This window comes from Penicillium paradoxum (genome assembly GCF_028828445.1).
Source record: "Penicillium paradoxum strain IBT 22861 chromosome Unknown utg000003l_segment0_segment0, whole genome shotgun sequence".
NCBI classification, from domain to species: domain Eukaryota; kingdom Fungi; phylum Ascomycota; class Eurotiomycetes; order Eurotiales; family Aspergillaceae; genus Penicillium; species Penicillium paradoxum.
In genome coordinates this window covers 4,823,089-4,842,879 of record NW_026643181.1, presented here as the reverse complement: position 1 = coordinate 4,842,879, position 19,791 = coordinate 4,823,089, and positions in this window count along the sequence as shown.

The following is a 19,791-nucleotide window of genomic DNA, read 5'->3' as shown; positions in this document are numbered from 1 at the left end:
TAACGTTAATACTCCTTAGTATAACTATTATATAAAGAAGCGGTAGTCTTATATAATAGTAAGTATAGATCTCTATTTATATTAGTAGTTATTAATATTCTTTAGGTCGATTCTAGGCTTAACGCTTAAGCTAATACTTATATTCTAGCGCTCTATACTATCTCTATATAGAATATATTATTCCTTATAATTATATAGGGATTTTAAGGTATATAGAATACTTTAACTTAGGATATCTATATAGGTATAGTTATACCTTTTAGTCCTTTTTATACTATACCCTTTTTACCTTTTTTACCCCTTTCGCTTTTTTTAATATAGGTTTTATTAATAAATTAGGTTATAGGTTAGCTTTAGATACCTTTTTAAGCTAGATTATATATATAGTAGTAAGGATATAGATATACTTTAAAGGTTTCTTATTTAATATAGGTAGTTATTATATTATATTTTTAGAGAGTATTAGCTATATTACTTTTTATCCTATTTTTCGGTAATAAACTCTTATATATCTTTATTATATATTTATAGTTTTTTTAGGATATTTTTTATCCGCTTCTTATCTTTATTAGTATTTTAAATCCTCTCCTTATCTATCTATAGTATATATTAATATAGTTAGTTATTTTCTAGAGATCTATTTAATAGTTAGTTATTAGGTTTAGTATTCTTAAGTCTACTCTAGTTCTTCTATCTTTCCTAGAATATATCTAGTAGTAAATCTTAGATTATATTAACTTCTTCTTTATAGATCTTTCTTAATATATTATATACTCTAGCCGTTCTTTTTTCTTATTATAGTAGTTCTTAAATATTAGTATATCTTCTATATTTTCTCTTAGCTCTTAGGTATTTTCCTTATACCTATATCCTCTTTATTTAATAAGATATTTAACGCTTTTATAGTTATTAGTAAGGATCTTTTTAATCTCCTATTTAGGTTAGTTATCTACTAATATAGGATTAGGCCGCTTCTAAGTTCTTAGTAGATCTCTATAGTATAGTTCTAATATTAAAGTATATTATATAAGGTAGATCTTATAATATCTTAGTATAAGGATTAGCTAATATATCTATTATCCTATTATACCTACTATTATAAAGAGTCTTATATAGCGGTTATCTAACTTCTTATATAGTTACCCTAAGTTAATATACTTATTTCTTAGTATAATCTATTATCTAATTATAAAAGACTTCTTTATATATTTCTTATTATAAGCTCGCTTTATTATAGCTTTTAACTCTTTTAGACGCTTTCTTAGTATCTTTTATATCTTTAGTATCTCCTCTATATAGTTTTTAATATTATTATAGATTTCTATCTTCCTATCTAATACTAATATTCTTAGTTCTAGTCGGAATCTTAGTAATACTTTAGCTAAGGATATTTTTAGTATATTATAAATAGTAATATTATAGACGATCTATATAAAAGAGATTTATTTTATCTAGTTATTTTAGTATTAGCTTACTATATTATATAAATAATATTTAATATTTTAGTTTTATCTCTCTATCTATCTATTAGTTTATAAGTAATAGGCTATTAATAGTCTATATCTTATAGTAAAAAGATAGTAGAAGTAGCTCTAGAATTTTAATATAAAGATAGTATCTCTATTACTAATAAGGTTTTCTAGTATTCCCTATAGGAGTATAATCTTTTTATAAAATAAAGTTATAAGTTCTAATAAGTCTATATTTTTAATATAGGAAATATAAAGGGAGTATTTTAAGAATAGATTAACTATAACTATAATTATATTATAGGCCTTCTCTTTCTATTTTAAAGATAGTAGGCCTATAATAAAGTCTATATTTATCTATTAGTCTAGTCTTTTTAAAACTAATAGTAGTTTAAGTAGTTTATATAGCTTATAGTATTTAATAGTATTAGACTAGTATACTTAGTATATAAAAATATAGTCTTATATATTCTTAATAAGATTTTTTTATTAGTATTTATATCTAATAGCTTATAGCGTTCTTTTCCTTATATAATAGCCTATCTATAGATTATTATAGTAGATTCTTATAATCTCTTAGTAGATTATAGGTTTACCTTTAAGAATATAGATATAATTATTATATCTTAATAGTCTATCCTAGCTTTTTATATTTTATTATATCTTTAGGGGTTATTTAAAATCGCTAATTTCCTATATCTTTTTAAGTATATTCCTATAGAACTTATTCTTCGCCTATATTTTAAATATAAGTTCTATTATAGTTTCTAGCGGCTTATAGGTATATATAGTTTCTCCTTTAGCTACTTCGCGTATCTTCTTTTAACTTAGTAGTCTATTTATTATAGGCTTAATAGGGATCGCTATATATACTATAGTTATTATAGCGTCTAAATATATTATATCTTATAGGTCCCTTTAATAGATAGCGCCTTTACTAATAGTCTTCTTAAGTCTCTATATAAAGATATTATAACTTATAGTATCTAATAACTTATCTACTATATAGTTAGGTTATTTATTAGGAGCGTCTATAAGGTTCGTTTTCCCTAAGCGGAATATAATAATAAAGTCGAAACTTATAAAGTATTCTATCTAGTATATCTAGTATCTTATAAACTTCTTAGTTATTATAAATTAGATAAGATTAGCGTAATCTATTATTATTATAATTAAATACTTATTTCCTTTAAGGAAGTAGCGCTATTCCTTAAACCCTATAAAGATTACTAATATTTTCTAGTCGCTAATCTAGTAATTTCTCTCTACTATTAATATCTTTTAGGAGTAGAAAGCGATAAGGTATTAGTATCTATCTTTATAGAGCTATAATATAATTATATAGATAACGGCTCTTAATATATTTATTTTTATTATAGTTTTTAATATAGTATTAAAATATATAAGTATTAGTATAGTCTAGAAAGTAGTCTTAGTCCTTTTAAAAGCTTCTTACGTTTCTTCTATAAAGATAAACCCTTCTTAGTGCTTATTTCTTTCCTTTTTTTAAGTATTTAGCCTTTTAATTAAATTATTAAAAAAGATATTAATTATCGACTATTTTCTAATAAAATATTAGTAAAAGTTAGCAAAGTCTATAAACTACTATATATTAAAGATATAAGTTAGCTCTAACTATTAGTTTATTATCTTTATTTAAGTAAAGTCTATAGTAACTTTATAGTAGAAGATAATAAAGCCTAAGAAGTTAACTCTCTTTATATAAAATATATATTTATTTAGTTTAATAAATAATCTCTATTTAATTAAGCGTTCTAGTACTTCTCGGATATAGTATATATAAGTCTCTTTATCCTTTAAAAAGATTAGTATATTATTAAGATATACTACTAAATAAACGTTAATAAGTCTTACTAAGGCTTTATTAATATATACTTAAAAAGTAATAGAAGTATTAGTAAGTCTAAATAATATTACTATATATTTAAAATATCTATAGTAGTATCTAAATATTATTTTCTACTTATCTCTTTATTTTATATAGATCCTATAATAGGTATCTCGTAGATCTAGTTTAGTATAGATCTAGGCTCCTAATAATCTTACTAAGGACTTTTTAATTAGTAGTAGAGAGTAGCGGTTCTTAATAGTAATCGCGTTTAACTCTCTATAGTCTATATAGAGTCTAAGCTTACTATTTTTCTTTAGTATAAAAAGAATAGGTACATCTAATTAACTCTTTAAGTATCGGATCTAGCCTTTTTTAAAGTTCTCTTTAATATACTAACGGAGGACTTCTAACTCTTTAGCGGATAGTATATATATTAGTCTCTAAAGGGGTATTTTACTTAGTATTAGCTTAATTATATAATTATACTCTATATAGGTTAGAAAGGCTATAGTATCTTCTTTATTTACTATAATAGTTAGATTTTAGTATTCTAGTAGGAGTTTAGTTAAAAGTTATATCGGATAGAGGGTTCTATCCGAACTTTATATTACTCTTAATATTACTATAAACTCCCCGATAATCTTATTAATATCTAAGTATAGTTCTCTAAATATATCTTATAATCTTACTTCTTCCTTAAAGTCTTCTAGCGGGAGGGTTTTAATCTCTAACGGGGTTATATTTCTATACGCCTACTTACTAGTTATCTAGTTAATATCTAGATTTACTAATCTAAGCTAATCTATTCCTAGGATTATATTATAGATTATTATATTTACGGTTTTATAGATTATCTTAATAACTCTATAAGTTCTATTCCGGTCTATTAGGCTAAGCTATACTTCTTAGCTTCTATATAAAAGGATTTTACGTTAATCTATAGCTTCTACTAAGCGGGTACTTATTATATATATCTCTTCTAGGTTCTTTTTTACCTATTTCTAGCTTATAAAGCTTTAGATTATACTACTATCTATTAGTGTCTTAGCTATTCCCGTTAGGGTTCTAGTCTTAACGTCTAATATTAGTATATTATAGATAAGTATTTAGTATACTCTCTTACGTTCTCTAAAGAGAACTATCCCTAATATTATAGGAGTCTATAGTATAGGGTTATCTATTTTTTTAACTTTTCTATAGCTATAGTATTTATTATTATTAGGACCGGCGTACTAATAGGTCTTAGTAGGTAATATAGAACTAGAGTAAAGGAATAGTAGGGTACTAGTATATTTATAAACTAATCGCTAAAAAGCTAAGTTCCCTTAGTAGTCTCTATATAGATAACCTTTAGTAGGTTATAGGACTAGGTTACCTAATCTAGTAGGACTTAGTCTTCTTAGTATAGTCTCTAATAGGGGGTTATACTACCCCTATTAGGTTACGGGTTCTAGGTTATAGGACTAGGCGGGATCTAGTCTATAAGGCGCTCTCCTAGTAGAGGGTCGTAATATTTTCCCCCTCCTTAAAGAGTTACGTCCTCGTAGCTAAGGGTTAGGGGTCGAGGGTCTCTTATAGTTAAGGTAGGGAGGGTTTAAAAATAGTATATATATCTAGCTATCTAAAAGAGGGTAATTTATCTTTATAGTAGAAGGTATAGCTAGACTCGGAGCTTTAAGCGTTATCTCTCTTTATCGCGTATAATCTAAGTTCTTTATATATTTTTTACTTATCTCTCTTTAAGTTATAGCTTTCTTCTTCCTATACTTCCTCGTCCTTTCGCTATAGCTTTTTTATCGTCTCGCTTTTCTTACTATAGGTTATTTCGACTTATTATAGTAGCTCTCTTTCCTCCGGTCGTAAGTATAATATATACTTTTATTAATAATTACGCCCCTCCGGCTATCGTCTCTCTTACTAACCCTATAAATATATAATATCGGTATTATTAGATATAATCTAAGGTATATATATATCCCCCTACTTAGTAGGATTAATGTTAATACTCTTTAGTATAACTATTACGTAAAGAAGTAATAGTCTTATATAATAGTAAGTATAGACCTCCGCTTATATTAGCGGTTATTAATATTCTTTAGGTTAATTCTAGGCTTAATATTTAAGCTAATACTTATATTTTAGCGCCTTATATTACCCTCGCGTAGAATATATCGTTTTTTATAATTATATAAAGGTTTTAAGGTATATAGAATACTTTAACTTAAGATATCTATATAGATATAGTTATACTTTTTAGTCTTTCTTATACTATACTCTCTCTACTTCTTTTACCCCCTCCGCCCTTTTTAATATAGGTTTTATTAATAAGTTAAGTTATAGATTAGCTTTAGGCGTCTCTTTAGGCTAGATTATATATATAATAGTAAAGATATAGGTATATCTTAGAGGTTACTTATCTAGTATAGGTAGTTATTATATTATACTCTTAGAGAGTATTAGCTATATTACTTTTTATCCTATTTTTTAATAATAAACTCTTATATATCTTTATTATATATCTATAGTCTCTTTAGGATATTTTTCGTCCGCTTCTTATCTTTACTAATATTCTAGATCCTCCCCTAATCTATCTATAATATATATTAGTATAGCTAGTTATTTTTTAAAAGTCTATTTAGTAGTTAGCTATTAGATTCGGTATTCTTAAGCTTATTCCGGTCCTTCTAACCTTCCCGGAATATATCTAGCGGTAGATCCTAGGTTATATTAACTTCTTCTTTATAGATCTTCCTTAGCGTATTATATACTTTAGCCTTTCTTTCTTTTTATTATAGTAGCTCTTAAATATTAGTATATTTTCTACGTTTTCTCTCGGCTCCTAAGTATTTTCCTCGTACCTATATCCTCTTTATTTAATAAGGTATTTAGCGCCCTTATAGTTATTAGTAAGGATCTCCTTAATCTTCTATTTAGGTTAGTTATCTATTAGTATAAGATTAGACCGCTCTTAAGCTTTTAGCGGATCTCTATAGTATAGCTCTAGTATTAAAATATATTATATAGGATAAATCTTATAGTATCTTAGTATAAAGATTAGCTAATATACCTATTATTCTTATTAGGACTAGCGTGCTAGCGGGTCCTAGTAGGTAGTATAGAACTAGAGTGAAGGAATAGTAGGGTGCTAGTATATTTATAAACTAATCGCTAAAGAGCTAAGTTCCCCTAGTAGTCTCTATATAGATAACCTTTAGCGGGTTACGGGACTAGGTCACCTAACCTAGTAGGACTTAGTCTCCCTAGTGCGGTCTCTAGCGGGGGGTTATACTACCCCTACTAGGTTATAGGTTCTAGGTTATAGGACTAGGCGGGATCTAGCCTATAAGGCACTCTCCTAGTAGAGGGTCGTAATATTTTCCCCCTCCTTAAAGAGCTACGTCCTCGTAGCTAAGGGTCGGGGGTCGAGGGTCTCTTATAGTCGAGATAAGGAGGGTTCGAAAATAGTATATATATCTAGCTATCTAAAAGAGGGTAATTTATCTTTATAGTAGAAGGTATAGATAGACTTAGAGCTTTAAGTGTTATCTCTCTTTATCGCGTATAATCTAAGTTCTTTATATATTTTTTACTTATCTCTCTTTAAGTTATAGCTTTCTTCTTTCTACACTTCCTCGTCCTTTCGCTTTTTCTTCTTATAGCTTTTCGTCGCTTCGCTTTTCTTACTATAGGTTATTTCGACTTATTATAGTAGCTCTCTTTTATTAGGACCGGCGTACTAGCGGGTCCTAGCAGGTAATATAGAACTAGAGTAAAGGAATAGTAGGGTGCTAGTATATTCGTAAACTAATCGCTAAAGAGCTAAGTTCCCCTAGCAGTCTCTATATAGATAACCTTTAGCGGGTTATAGGACTAGGTCACCTAACCTAGTAGGACTTAGTCTCCTTAGTGCGGTCTCTAGCGGGGGGTTATACTACCCCTACTAGGTCACGGGTTCTAGGTTATAGGACTAGGCGGGATCTAGCCTATAAGGCACTCTCCTAGTAGAGGGTCGTAACATTTTCCCCCTCCTTAAAGAGCTACGTCCTCGTAGCTAAGGGTCGGGGGTCGAGAGTCTCTTATAGTCGAGATAGGGAGGGTTCGAAAATAGTATATATATCTAGCTATCTAAAAGAGGGTAATTTATCTTTGTAGTAGAAGGTGTAGATAGACTTAGAGCTTTAAGCGTTATCTCTCTTCGTCGCGTATAATCTAAGTTCTTTATGTATTTTTTACTTATCTCTCTTCGAGTTATAGCTTTTTTCTTTCTATACTTTCTTATCCTTTCGCTTTTCTTCTTATAGCTTTTCGTCGTCTCGCTTTTCTTACTATAAGTCATTTCGATTTATTATAGTAGCTCCCTTTCCTCCGGTCGCGAGTACGACGTATACCTCTATTAATAATTACGCCCCTCCGGCTATTATCTCCCCTATTAACCCTACGAGTACGTAATATCGGCGTTATATAGACTATCTTAGATATAACCCGGGGTATATATATATCCCTCCGCCTAGCGGGATTAACGTTAATACTCCCCGGTATAACTATTATATAAGGAAGCGGTAGTCTTATATAATAATAAGTGCGGACCTCCGCTTATATTAGCGGTTATTAACGTTCCTTAGGTCGATTTTAGGCTCGACGTCTAAGCTAATACTTATATTTTAGCGCCCTATACTACCCCCGCGTAGAATATATCGTTCCTTACGATTATATAGGGGTTTTAAGGTATACGGAATACTTTAACTTAAGATATCTATATAGATATAGTTATACCTTTTAGTCCTTTTTATACTATACCCTTTTTACCTTTTTTACCCCTTTCGCTTTTTTTAATATAGATTTTATTAATAAGTCGGGTTATAGGTTAGCTTTAGGCGCCTCCTTAAGTTAGATTACGTATATAGTAGTAAGGATATAAACGTATCTTAGGGGTTACTCGTCTAGTATAGGTAGTTATTACGTTATACTCTTAGAGAGTGTTAGCTATATTACTTTTTATCCTATTTTTCGGTAATAAACTCCTATATATCTTTATTATATATCTATAGTCTCTTTAGGATATTTTTCGTCCGCTCCTTATCTTTACTAGTATTCTAGATCCTCCCCTAACTTATCTATAGCGTATACTAGTATAACTAGTTATTTTTTAGGGGTCTATTCGGTAGTTAGCTATCGGGTTCGGCGTTCTTAAGTCTACTCCGGTCTCTCTAACCTTCCTAGAACGTATCTAATAGTAGATCCTAGGTTATATTAACTTCTTCTTTACAGATCTTCTTTAGTATATTATACGCTTTAGCCGTTCTTTCTTCTTATTATAGTAGCTCTCGAATACTAGTATATCTTCTACGTTTTCTCTCGGCTCTTAAGTATTTTCCTTATACCCGTATCCTCTCTATTTAATAAGGTATTCGGCGCCCTTACGGTTATCGGTAAGAATCTCCTCGATCTCCTATTTAGGTTAGTTATCTATTAGTATAGGATCGGGCCGCTCTTAAGCTTTTAGTAGGTCTCTATAGTATAGCTCTAGTATTAAAGTATATTATATAGGGTAGATCTTACGGTATCTTAACGTAAGAATTAGTTAGTATACTTATTATCCTATTATACCTATTATTATAAAGGGTCCTATATAGCGGTTATCTAGTTTTTTATATAGTCGTCCTAAGTTAATATACTTATTTTTTAGTATAACCTATTATCCGATTATAAAAGACTTCTTTATATATTTCCTATCGTAGGCTCGCTTTATTATAGTTTTCGACTTTTCTAGGCGCTTTCTTAGTATTTCTCGTATCTTTAGTATTTCCTCTATACGGTTTTTAGCGTTATCGTAGGTTTCTATCTTCCTATCTAGTACTAATATTCTTAGTTCCGGTCGGAATTCTAATAGTACTTCGGCCGGGGATATTTTTAGTATATTATAGGTAATAATATTATAAACGATCTATATAAGGGGGATCTATTTTATCTAGTTATCTTAGTATTAGCTTACTATATTACGTAGGTAATATTTAATACTCTAGTTTTATCTCTCTATCTACCTATCGGTTTATAGATAATAGGCTATTAATAGTCTACGTCTTATAGCGAGAAGGTAGTAGAAATAGCTCTAGAATTTTAATATAAAGATAATATCTCTATTACTAACGAGGTTTTCTAGTATTCCCTATAGGGGTATAACCTTTTCGTAAAATAAGGTTACGAGTTCTAGCGAGTCTACGTTCTTAGTATAGGAAATATAGAGGGAATATTTTAAGAATAGATCGACTATAACTATAATTATATCGTAGGCCTTCCCCTCCTATTTTAAGGGTAGTAAGCCTATAATAAAGTCTACGCTTATTTACTAGCCTAGTCTCTCTAGTACTAGTAGTAGTTCGAGTAGTCTATATAGCTTATAGCGTTTAATAGTATTAGACTAGTATACTTAGTATATAAGGACGTAGTCCTATATATCTTTAATAAGGCTTTTCTACTAGTATTTATGTCTAATAGTCTATAGCGTCCTTTTCCTCGTATAATAGCCCGCTTACGGATCGTTATAGTAGATCCTTATAATTTCCTAGTAGATTATAGGTTCGCCTTTAGGAATATAGACGTAGTTATTATATCTTAGTAGTCTATCTTAGCTCCTTACACTCTACTATATCTTTAGGGGTTATTCGAAGTCGCCGGTTTCCTATACCTTTTTAAGCGTATTCCTATAGAACTTATTCTTCGCCTATATCTTAAGTATAAGTTCTACTATAGTTTCTAACGGCTCGTAAGTATATACGGTTTCTTTTTTTACTATTTCGCGTACCTCCTTTTAACTTAGTAGTCTATTCGTCGCGGGCTTAATAGGGATCTCTACGCGTACTATTATTATTATAGTGCCTAGGTATATTATATCCTATAGATCCCTTTAGTAGATAGCGCCTTTACCGATAGTCTCCTTAAGTCTCTATATAAAAATATTACGACTTATAGCGTCCGGTAGCTCGTCTACTATATAGTCGGGTCGTCTACTAAGAGCGTTTATAGGGTTCGTTTTCCCTAGATAGAATATAATAATAAAGTTAAAACCTACGAGGTATTCTACCTAGCGTATCTAGCGTCTCGTAAGCTCCTTAGTTATTATAAACTAGACGAGATTAGTATAGTCCGTTATTACTACGATTAGATACTTATTTCCTTTAAGGAAGTAACGCTATTCCTTAAACCCTATAAAGATTACTAATATTTTTTAGTCGCTGACCTAGTAATTTCTCTCTACTATTAGTATCTTCTAGGAGTAGAAAGCGATAGGGTACTAGTGTCTATCTTTATAGAGTTATAATATAATTATATAGATAGCGGCTTTTAACGCGTCCGTTTCTATTATAGTTTTTAACGTAGCGTCGAAGTATATAAGTATCGGCGTAGTCTAGAAAGCGGTCTTAGTCCTTTTAAAAACTTCTCGCGCTTCTTCTATAAAGACGAACCCTTCTTAGCGCTTATTTCTTCCCTTCTTTTATATGTCTAGCCCTTTAATTAGATCGTTAAAGAGGGCGCTAATTATCGACTATTTCCTAATAAAATATTAGTAGAAGTTAGCGAAGCCTATAAACTACTATATATCGAAGATATAGGTTAGCTCTAGCTACTAGCTTATCGTCTCTACTCGGGTAGAGTCTATAGTAACTCTATAGCGGGAGACGATAAAGCCTAAGAAGTTAACCTTCTCTATATAGAACGTATACTTACTAGGTTTAATAAATAACCTCTACTTAATTAAGCGTTCTAGCACTTCTCGGACGTAGTATATATAGGTCTCCTTATCCTTCGAGAAGATTAGTATATTATTAAGATATACTACTAGGTAAACGTTAATAAGTCCTACTAAGGCTCTATTAACGTACGCCTAGAAGGTAGCGGGAGCGTTAGCGAGTCTAAACGGTATTACTATATATTTAAAATATCCGTAGCGGTATCTAAACGCTATCTTCTACTTATCTCCTTATTTTATACGGATCCTATAGTAGGTATCTCGTAGATCTAGTTTAGTATAGATCTAGGCTCCTAATAATCTTACTAAAGACTTATTAATTAGTAGTAGAGGGTAGCGGTTCTTAATAGTAATCGCGTTTAACCCTTTATAGTCTATATAGAGTCTAAACTTACTATCTTTCTTCGGTATAAAGAGAATAGGTATACCTAATTAACTCTTTAAGTATCGGATCTAGCCTTTTTTAAAGTTCTCCTCGATATACTAGCGGAGGACTTCTAACTCCTTAGCGGATAGTATATATACTAGCCTCTAAGGGGGTATCTTACCCGGTATTAGCTTAATTACGTAATTATACTCTACGTAGGTTAGAAGGGCTATAGTACCTTCTTTACTCGCTATAATAGTTAGATCTTAGTATTCTAGCGGGAGTTTAGTCGAAGGTTATACCGGATAGGAGGTCCTATCCGAACTTTATATTACCTCTAGTATTACTATAAACTCCCCGGTAACCTTATCGATATCTAGGCGTAGTTCTCCGAATATACTTTATAGTCTTACTTCTTCCTCGAAGTCTTCTAGTAGAAGGATTTTAACCTCTAGCGGGGCTATATTCCTATACGCCTACTTACTAATTACCTAGTTAATATCTGGATTTATTAGTCTAAGCTAATCTATTCTTAGGATTATATCGTAGATCGTTATATCTACGGTTTTATAAGTTATTTTAATAACTCTATAGATTCTATTCTAGTCTATTAGGCTAAGCTATACTTCTCGGCTTCTATATAAAGGGATCTTACGTCTATCTACGGCTTCTACTAAGCGGGTACTTATTATATATATCTCTTTTAGGTTCTCTTTTACCTATTTCTAGCTTACGAAGCTCTAGATTACGCTACTATCTATTAGCGTCTTAGCTACCCCCGTTAGGGCTTTAGTCTTAACGTCTAATATTAGTATATTATAGACGAGTACTCGGTATACTCCCTTACGTTCTCTAAAGAGAACTATCCCTAATACTATAAGAGTCTATAGCGTAGGGTTATCTATTTTTTTAATCTTTCCGCGGCTATAGCGTTTACTATAGCTTTCCTACGGTAGTCTTTCGTATAGTAGCTCGGCTTACTATAGAAGTTATAAAATTTACTATCTCCGCTCTAGTCTCGTTTAGACCTTACGGTAGCTTTTCTACCCTCTATAGTAGCTATAACTTACTATATAGGAAAGGCGCTATTTCCCTTAAAGGGTCTTTTACTAGATTCTTATAAGTCTATAGTATTTCTCGGCGTTATCTTCCTAGCTTCCCTAAGGTATAATATCCTATTTAGTATTACTTTCTTAATTTAGTTATAGAAAGCTACTTAGTTATCCTATTAATCTATAGCGGGGGCTATAAACCTCTTTACTTCGTCTTATATCTCCTTAACGATACCTATCTCTAAATAGTTAATCTTTATCTATCTAGTTAGCGTATCTTTTAGATAGTTATAGAGTCCGGTAAGCTTTAGGGCGTATTAGTATATATCCTAATACTTAGCTTACGTTATCTACTACTAATTATATTTAGCTTCTCGCTATATCTTAATAGGGTTAGTAACCTAAGCGAACGCTTATATTTTAAAGACCGACTAAGTAAATATCGTACCTAGATTATTCCTACGGTATTCTATCTACGTTATATTAACCTTCGGCGCTAGGAACTTAGTTACTTAGTCTATCTTACGTATATCGTTAGTAAACTAATTAGGGTATCTATTCTAGAAAGCTTCTTAGTTCGACTTAAAGAGATTATATTCGCCCGAACTCTCGGCTTTATACGTTATTATATTATAAGGTATACGTAGTTCCCTCGCTTCCTTCTAATAGGATAGGTAGCCTCCGGCACTTCCTTACGATATAATCGAGTTCGTATAGATAGTATTAGGTAGTTAGTAAGTAGTTTAGCTAGTAGTACTACCTAGTAAACCCCGACGGATTCTAGATCCTTATATTCTCGCCTATAGGATTATTACGTTTTCTTCTTCGTCCTATAGCTCCGCGCGGATCCTATTTTTCTCCTTTACTAGAGCTAGACGTCTTTTAAGGGTCTCTAACTCTCGGAGTTCCGCCTCCTCGTCTATCTTAGTTAGGGTTATCAGATCCGGCGGGTTTCCTCCCTAAGGGTTATCGTCAACTCTCTATATCTCTACCTCTTCTAGTAGGGGTTATAGGGGTCCCGGGACGTCGTTTATTTCCGCGATTAGGGCTAAGGTTCCCCTTAGGCGGTCGCTTATACGTCGAGTCGTCGATATTACGTATTCTAACGGTCTAGTTTAATTAAGATTTAGCGATTAGAATATTAGGACCGGCGTACTAGCGGGTCCTAGTAGGTAATATAGAACTAGAGTAAAGGAATAGTAAGGTACTAGTATATTCGTAAACTAATCGCTAAAGAGCTAAGTTCCCCTAGTAGTCTCTATATAGATAACCTTTAGCGGGTCACGGGACTAGGTCACTTGACCTAGTAGGACTTAGTCTCCCTAGTGCGGTCTCTAGCGGGGGGTTATACTACCCCTACTAGGTCACGGGTTCTAGGTTATAGGACTAGGCGGGATCCAGCCTATAAGGCACTCTCCTAGTAGAGGGTCGTAATATCTTTCCTCTAGTCGCGAGTGCGATATATATCTCTATTAATAATTACGCCCCTCCGGCTATTATCTCCCCTACTAACCCTACGAGTGCGTAGTATCGGCGTTATATAGACTATCTTAGATATAACCTAGGGTATATATATATCCCTCCGCCTAGCGGGATTAACGTTAATACTCCCTAGTATAACTATTATATAAGGAAGCGGTAGTCTTATATAATAGTAAGTATAGACCGCCGCTCGTATTAGCGGTTATTAACGTTCCTTAGGTCGATTCTAGGCTCGACGCTTAAGCTAATACTTATATTCTAGCGCCCTATACTACCCCTATATAGAATATATCGTTCTTTATAATTATATAGGGGTTTTAAGGTACGCGGAATACTTTAACTCGAGATATCTATATAGGTATAGTTACGCTTTTCGGTCCTTCTTACGCTACGCCCTCTCTACCTTCTCTACCCTCTTTACCCTCTTCGATATAGGTTTTATTAATAAGTTAGGTTATAGGTTAGCTTCGGGCGCCTCCTTAGGCTAGGTTATATATATAGCGGTAAGGATATAGGTATATCTTAGAGATTACTCGTCTAGTATAGGTAGTTATTACGTTATACCCTTAGAGAGTATTAGCTATATTACTTTTCGTCCTATTTTTTAGCGATAAACTCCTATATATCCTTATTATATATCTATAGTCTCTTTAGAATATTTTTTATCCGCTTCTTATCTTTATTAGTATTCTAGATCCTCCTCTAACCTATCTATAGTGTATACTAGTATAGCTAGTTATTTTTTAGGGGTCCGTTCGGTAGTTAGTTATCGGGTTCGGCGTTCTTAAGCTTACTCTAGTCTTTCTAACCTTCCTAGAATATATCTAATAGTAGATCCTAGATTATATTAACTTCTTCTTTATAGATCTTCTTTAGCGTATTATATACTTTAGCCGTTCTTTCTTCTTATTATAATAACTCTCGAATACTAATATATCTTCTACGTTTTCTCTTAGTTCCTAAGTATTTTCCTCGTACCTATATCCTCTCTATTTAATAAGGTATTCGGCGCTCTTATAGTTATCGGTAAGAATCTCCTCGATCTCCTATTTAGGTTAGTTATCTACTAGTATAGGATTAGGCCGCTCTTAAGCTTTTAGCGGATCTTTATAGTATAGCTCTAGTATTAAAGTATATTATATAGGGTAGATCTTATAATATCTTAGCGTAAGGATTAGCTAGTAGGTCTATTATCCTATTATACTTACTATCACGAAGGGTCCTATATAGCGGTTATTTAGCTTTTTATATAGTTATCCTAAGTTAATATACTTATTTCTTAGTATAACTTATTATCTAATTATAAAAGACTTCTCTATATATTTCCTATTATAGGCTCGCTTTATTATAGTTTTTAACTTTTCTAGGCGCTTTTTTAGTATTTCTTATATCTTTAGTATTTCCTCTATACGGCTTTTAGCGTTATTATAGGTTTTTATCTTCCTATCTAGTACTAATATTCTTAGTTCCGGTTAGAATCCTAATAATATTTTAGCTAAGGATATTCTTAATACGCTATAGGTAGTAGTATTATAGATAATCTATATAAGGGGGATCTATCTTATCTAGTTATCTTAGTACTAGCTTACTATATTATATAGGTAATACTTAATACTCTAGTTTTATCTCTCTATCTATCTATCGGTTTATAGATAATAGGCTATTAATAGTCTATATCTTATAGTAAGGAGGTAATAGAAATAGCTCTAGAATTTTAATATAAAGATAGTACCTCTATTACTAATAAGGTTTTCTAATATTCCCTATAGAGATATAACCTTTTTATAAAATAAGATTATAAGTTCTAGCGAGTCTATATCCTTAGTATAGGAGATATAGAGGGAATATTTTAAGAATAGATCGACTATAACTATAATTACGTTATAGGCCTTCCCCTCCTATTTTAAGGGTAGTAGGCCTATAATAAAATCTATACTTATCTACTAGCCTAGTCTCTTTAGTACTAGTAGTAGTTCGAGTAATCTATATAGCTTATAGCGTTTAATAGTATTAGACTAGTAAATCTAGTATATAAAGACATAGTCCTATATATCCTTAATAAGGGTTTTCTATTAGTATTTACGTCTAATAGCCTATAGCGTTCTTTTCCTTATATAATAGCCTACCTATAGATCGTCGTAGTAGATCCTTATAATTTCTTAGTAGATTATAGGTTCGCCTTCGGGAATATAGACGTAGTTATTATATCTTAGTAGTCTATCCTAGCTCTTTACGCTCTATTATATCTTCGGGGGTTATTTAAAGTCGCCGGTTTCCCGTACCCTTCTAAGCGTATTCCTATAGAACTTATTCTTCGCCTATATCTTAAGTATAAGTTCTACTATAGTTTCTAGCGGCTTGTAGATATATACGGTTTCTCCTTTAGCTACTTCGCGTACCTCCTTTCGACTCGGTAGTCTATTCACCGTAGGCTTAGTAGGGATCTCTACGCGTGCTATAGTTATTATAGCGCCTAGGTATATTATATCCTATAGATCTCTTTAGTAGATAGCGCCTTTACCGATAGTCTCCTTAAGTCTCTATATAAAGATATTATAACTTATAGCGTCCGGTGGCTCGTCCTTCGAGAAGATTAGTATATTATTAAGATACACTACTAGGTAGACGTTAATAAGTCTTACTAAGGCTCTATTAACGTACGCCTAGAAGGTAGCGGGAGTATTAGCGAGTCTAAATAGTATTACTATATATTTAAAATACCCGTAGCGGTATCTAAACGCTATCTTCTACTTATCTCCCTATTTTATATAGATCCTATAGTAGGTATCTTATAGATCTAGTTTAGTATAGATCTAGGCTCCTAATAATCTTACTAGGGACTCGTTAATTAGTAGTAGAGAGTAGCGGTTCTTAATAGTGATCGCGTTTAACCCTCTATAGTCTATATAGAGTCTAAGCTTACCGTCTTTCTTCGGTATAAAGAGGATAGGTATACCCGATTAACTCTTTAAGTGTCGGATCTAGCCTTTTTCGAGGTTCTCCTTAATATACTAGCGGAGGACTTCTAACTCTTTCGCGGATAGTATATATACTAGCCTCTAAGAGGGTATCTTACCCGGTATTAGCTTAATTACGTAATTATACTCTACGTAGGTTAGAAGGGCTATAGTACCTTCTTTACTCGCTACGATAGCTAGATCTTAGTATTCTAGCGGGAGTTTAGTTAGGGGTTATACCGGATAGGAGTTCCTATCTAAGCTTTATATTACCCCTAATATTACTATAAACTCCCTAGTAACCTTATCGACGTCTAAGCGTAGCTCTCCGAGTATATCTTATAGTCTTACTTCTTCCTTAAAGTCTTTTAACGGGAGGGTTTTAACCTCTAGTAAGGCTATATTTCTATACGTCTACTTACTAGTTACCTAGTTAATATCCGGATTTATTAGTCTAAGCTAATCTATTCCTAGGATTATATTATAGATCGTTATATCTACGGCTTTATAGGTTATTTTAATAACTCTATAGGTTCTATTCCGGTCTATTAGGCTAAGCTATACTTCTTAGCTTCTATATAAAGGGATCTTACGCCCGTCTTTCTAGCTTACGAAGCTCTAGGTTACGCCACTATCTATTAGTGTCTTAGCTACCCCTATTAGGGCTCTAGTCTTAATATCTAATATTAGTACGTTATAGATAAGTGCTTAGTATACTCCCTTACGTTCTCCGAAGAGAACTATCCCTAATACTATAGGAGTCTATAGTATAGGGTCGTCTATTTTTTTAACTTTTCCGCGGCTATAGTATTTACTATAGCTTTCTTACGGTAGTCCTTTATATAGTAGCCTAGCTTACTATAGAAGTTATAGAATTTACTATCTCTACTCTAGTCTCGTTTAGACTCTATAGTAGCTTTTCTACCCTCCGTAGTAGTCGTAGCTTACTATATAGGGAAGACGCTATTTCCCTTAAAGGATCTTCTACTAGATCCTTATAAGTCTATAGTATTTCTTAGTATTATCTTCTTAGCCTCTCTAAGATATAATATCCTACCTAGTATTACTTTCTTAATTTAGTTATAGAAGGCTACCTAGTTATCCTATTAATCTATAGCGGGGGCTATAAACCTCCTTACTTTATCTTATACCTCCTTAACGATACCTATCTCTAAATAGTCGATTCTTATCTATCTAGTTAGCGTATCCTTTAGGCGGTTATAGAGTCTAATAAGATTTAAGGTATATTAGTATATATCCTAATATTTAGCTTATATTATCTACTATTAGTCGTATTTAGCTTCTTACTATATCTTAATAAGGTTAGTAACCTAAGCGAGCGCCTATATTTCGAAGACCGACTAGGTAAATATTATATCTAGATTATTCCTATAGTATTCTATCTATATTATATTAACTTTTAACGCTAAAAACTTAGTTACTTAGTTTATTTTACGTACGTCGTTAGTAAACTAGTTAGAGTATCTATTCTAGAAAACTTCTTAGTTCGACTTAAAGAGATTATATTCGCCCGAACTCTTAGCTCTATATATTATTATATTATAAGGTATATATAATTCCTTTACTTCCTTCTAATAGGATAGGTAGCCTCTAGTACTTCCTTATAATATAATTAAGTTTATATAAGTAGTATCGGATAGTTAGTAAGTAGTTTAGCTAATAGTACTACCTAGTGAACCCTAATAGATCCTAGATCCTTATATTCTCGCCTATAAGATTACTACGTTTTCCTCTTTATCCTATAGCTCCGCGCGGATCCTATTTTTCTCCTTTACTAAAGCTAGACGTCTTTTAAAGGTCTCTAACTCTTAGAGTTCCGCCTCCTTATCTACCTCGGTCGGGGTCGTTAGATCCGGCGGGTTTCCTCCCTAAGGGTTATCGTCGACTCCCTATATCTCTACCTCTTCTAGTAGGGGTTATAGGGGTCCCGGGACGTCGTTCGTTTCCGCGATCGGGGCTAAGGCTCCCCTTAGGCGGTCGCTCGTGCGTTAAGTCGTCGACATTACGTATTCTAACGGTCTAGTTTAATTAAGATTTAGCGATTAGAATGTTAGGGCCGGCGTACTAGCGGGTCCTAGTAGGTAATATAGAACTAGAGTGAAGGAATAGTAGGGTGCTAGTATATTCGTAAACTAATCGCTAAAGAGCTAAGTTCCCCTAGTAGTCTCTGTATGGATGACCTTTGGCGGGTCACGGGACTAGGTCACCTGACCCGGTAGGACTCAGTCTCCCTAGTGCGGTCTCTAGCGGGGGGTCATGCTACCCCTGCTGGGTCACGGGTTCTAGGTCACAGGACCAGGCGGGATCCAGCCTATGAGGCACTCTCCTAGCAGAGGGTCGTAACACCGAAGGACCCTCTCATTGTCCTCACCCACGCTACTTAGGTTTATTATGAGCGCTAGACTGCGGCATATCCTTATTGAGGATATCCGCAGTAATATAAAATTCGCTTAATTATCTTCTTCGGTGTAGCAATTTACCTCTTATCCTGCTTATCAATGTATTTTTCAAAACAAAGGATAATACAACTACCAGTCTAAAAAGCGGTCTGAAGTGCGGGGCCTTCATCAACTACCCAATCAGGACTCACGATCATCAGATTTGTTTTCCGGGAGCGAAGTCTCAAGAGTGTGAAGGTACAGTCAGTGGACATCAGTTTTTACACCCCTTATAGACCCATCCCGCTCACCGCCAATACAGCATCATAAGTGTTAAGGCAAGTGGGCCTGACACCACTGCAAAACGTAGGAAGTAATGGTAAGGTAGAGCGTTTACCAAAAGAGCCACTATGACGACCAACTGGTCGTCATGTCAGGTTACCAACCTAAATACCCGATATGTGCT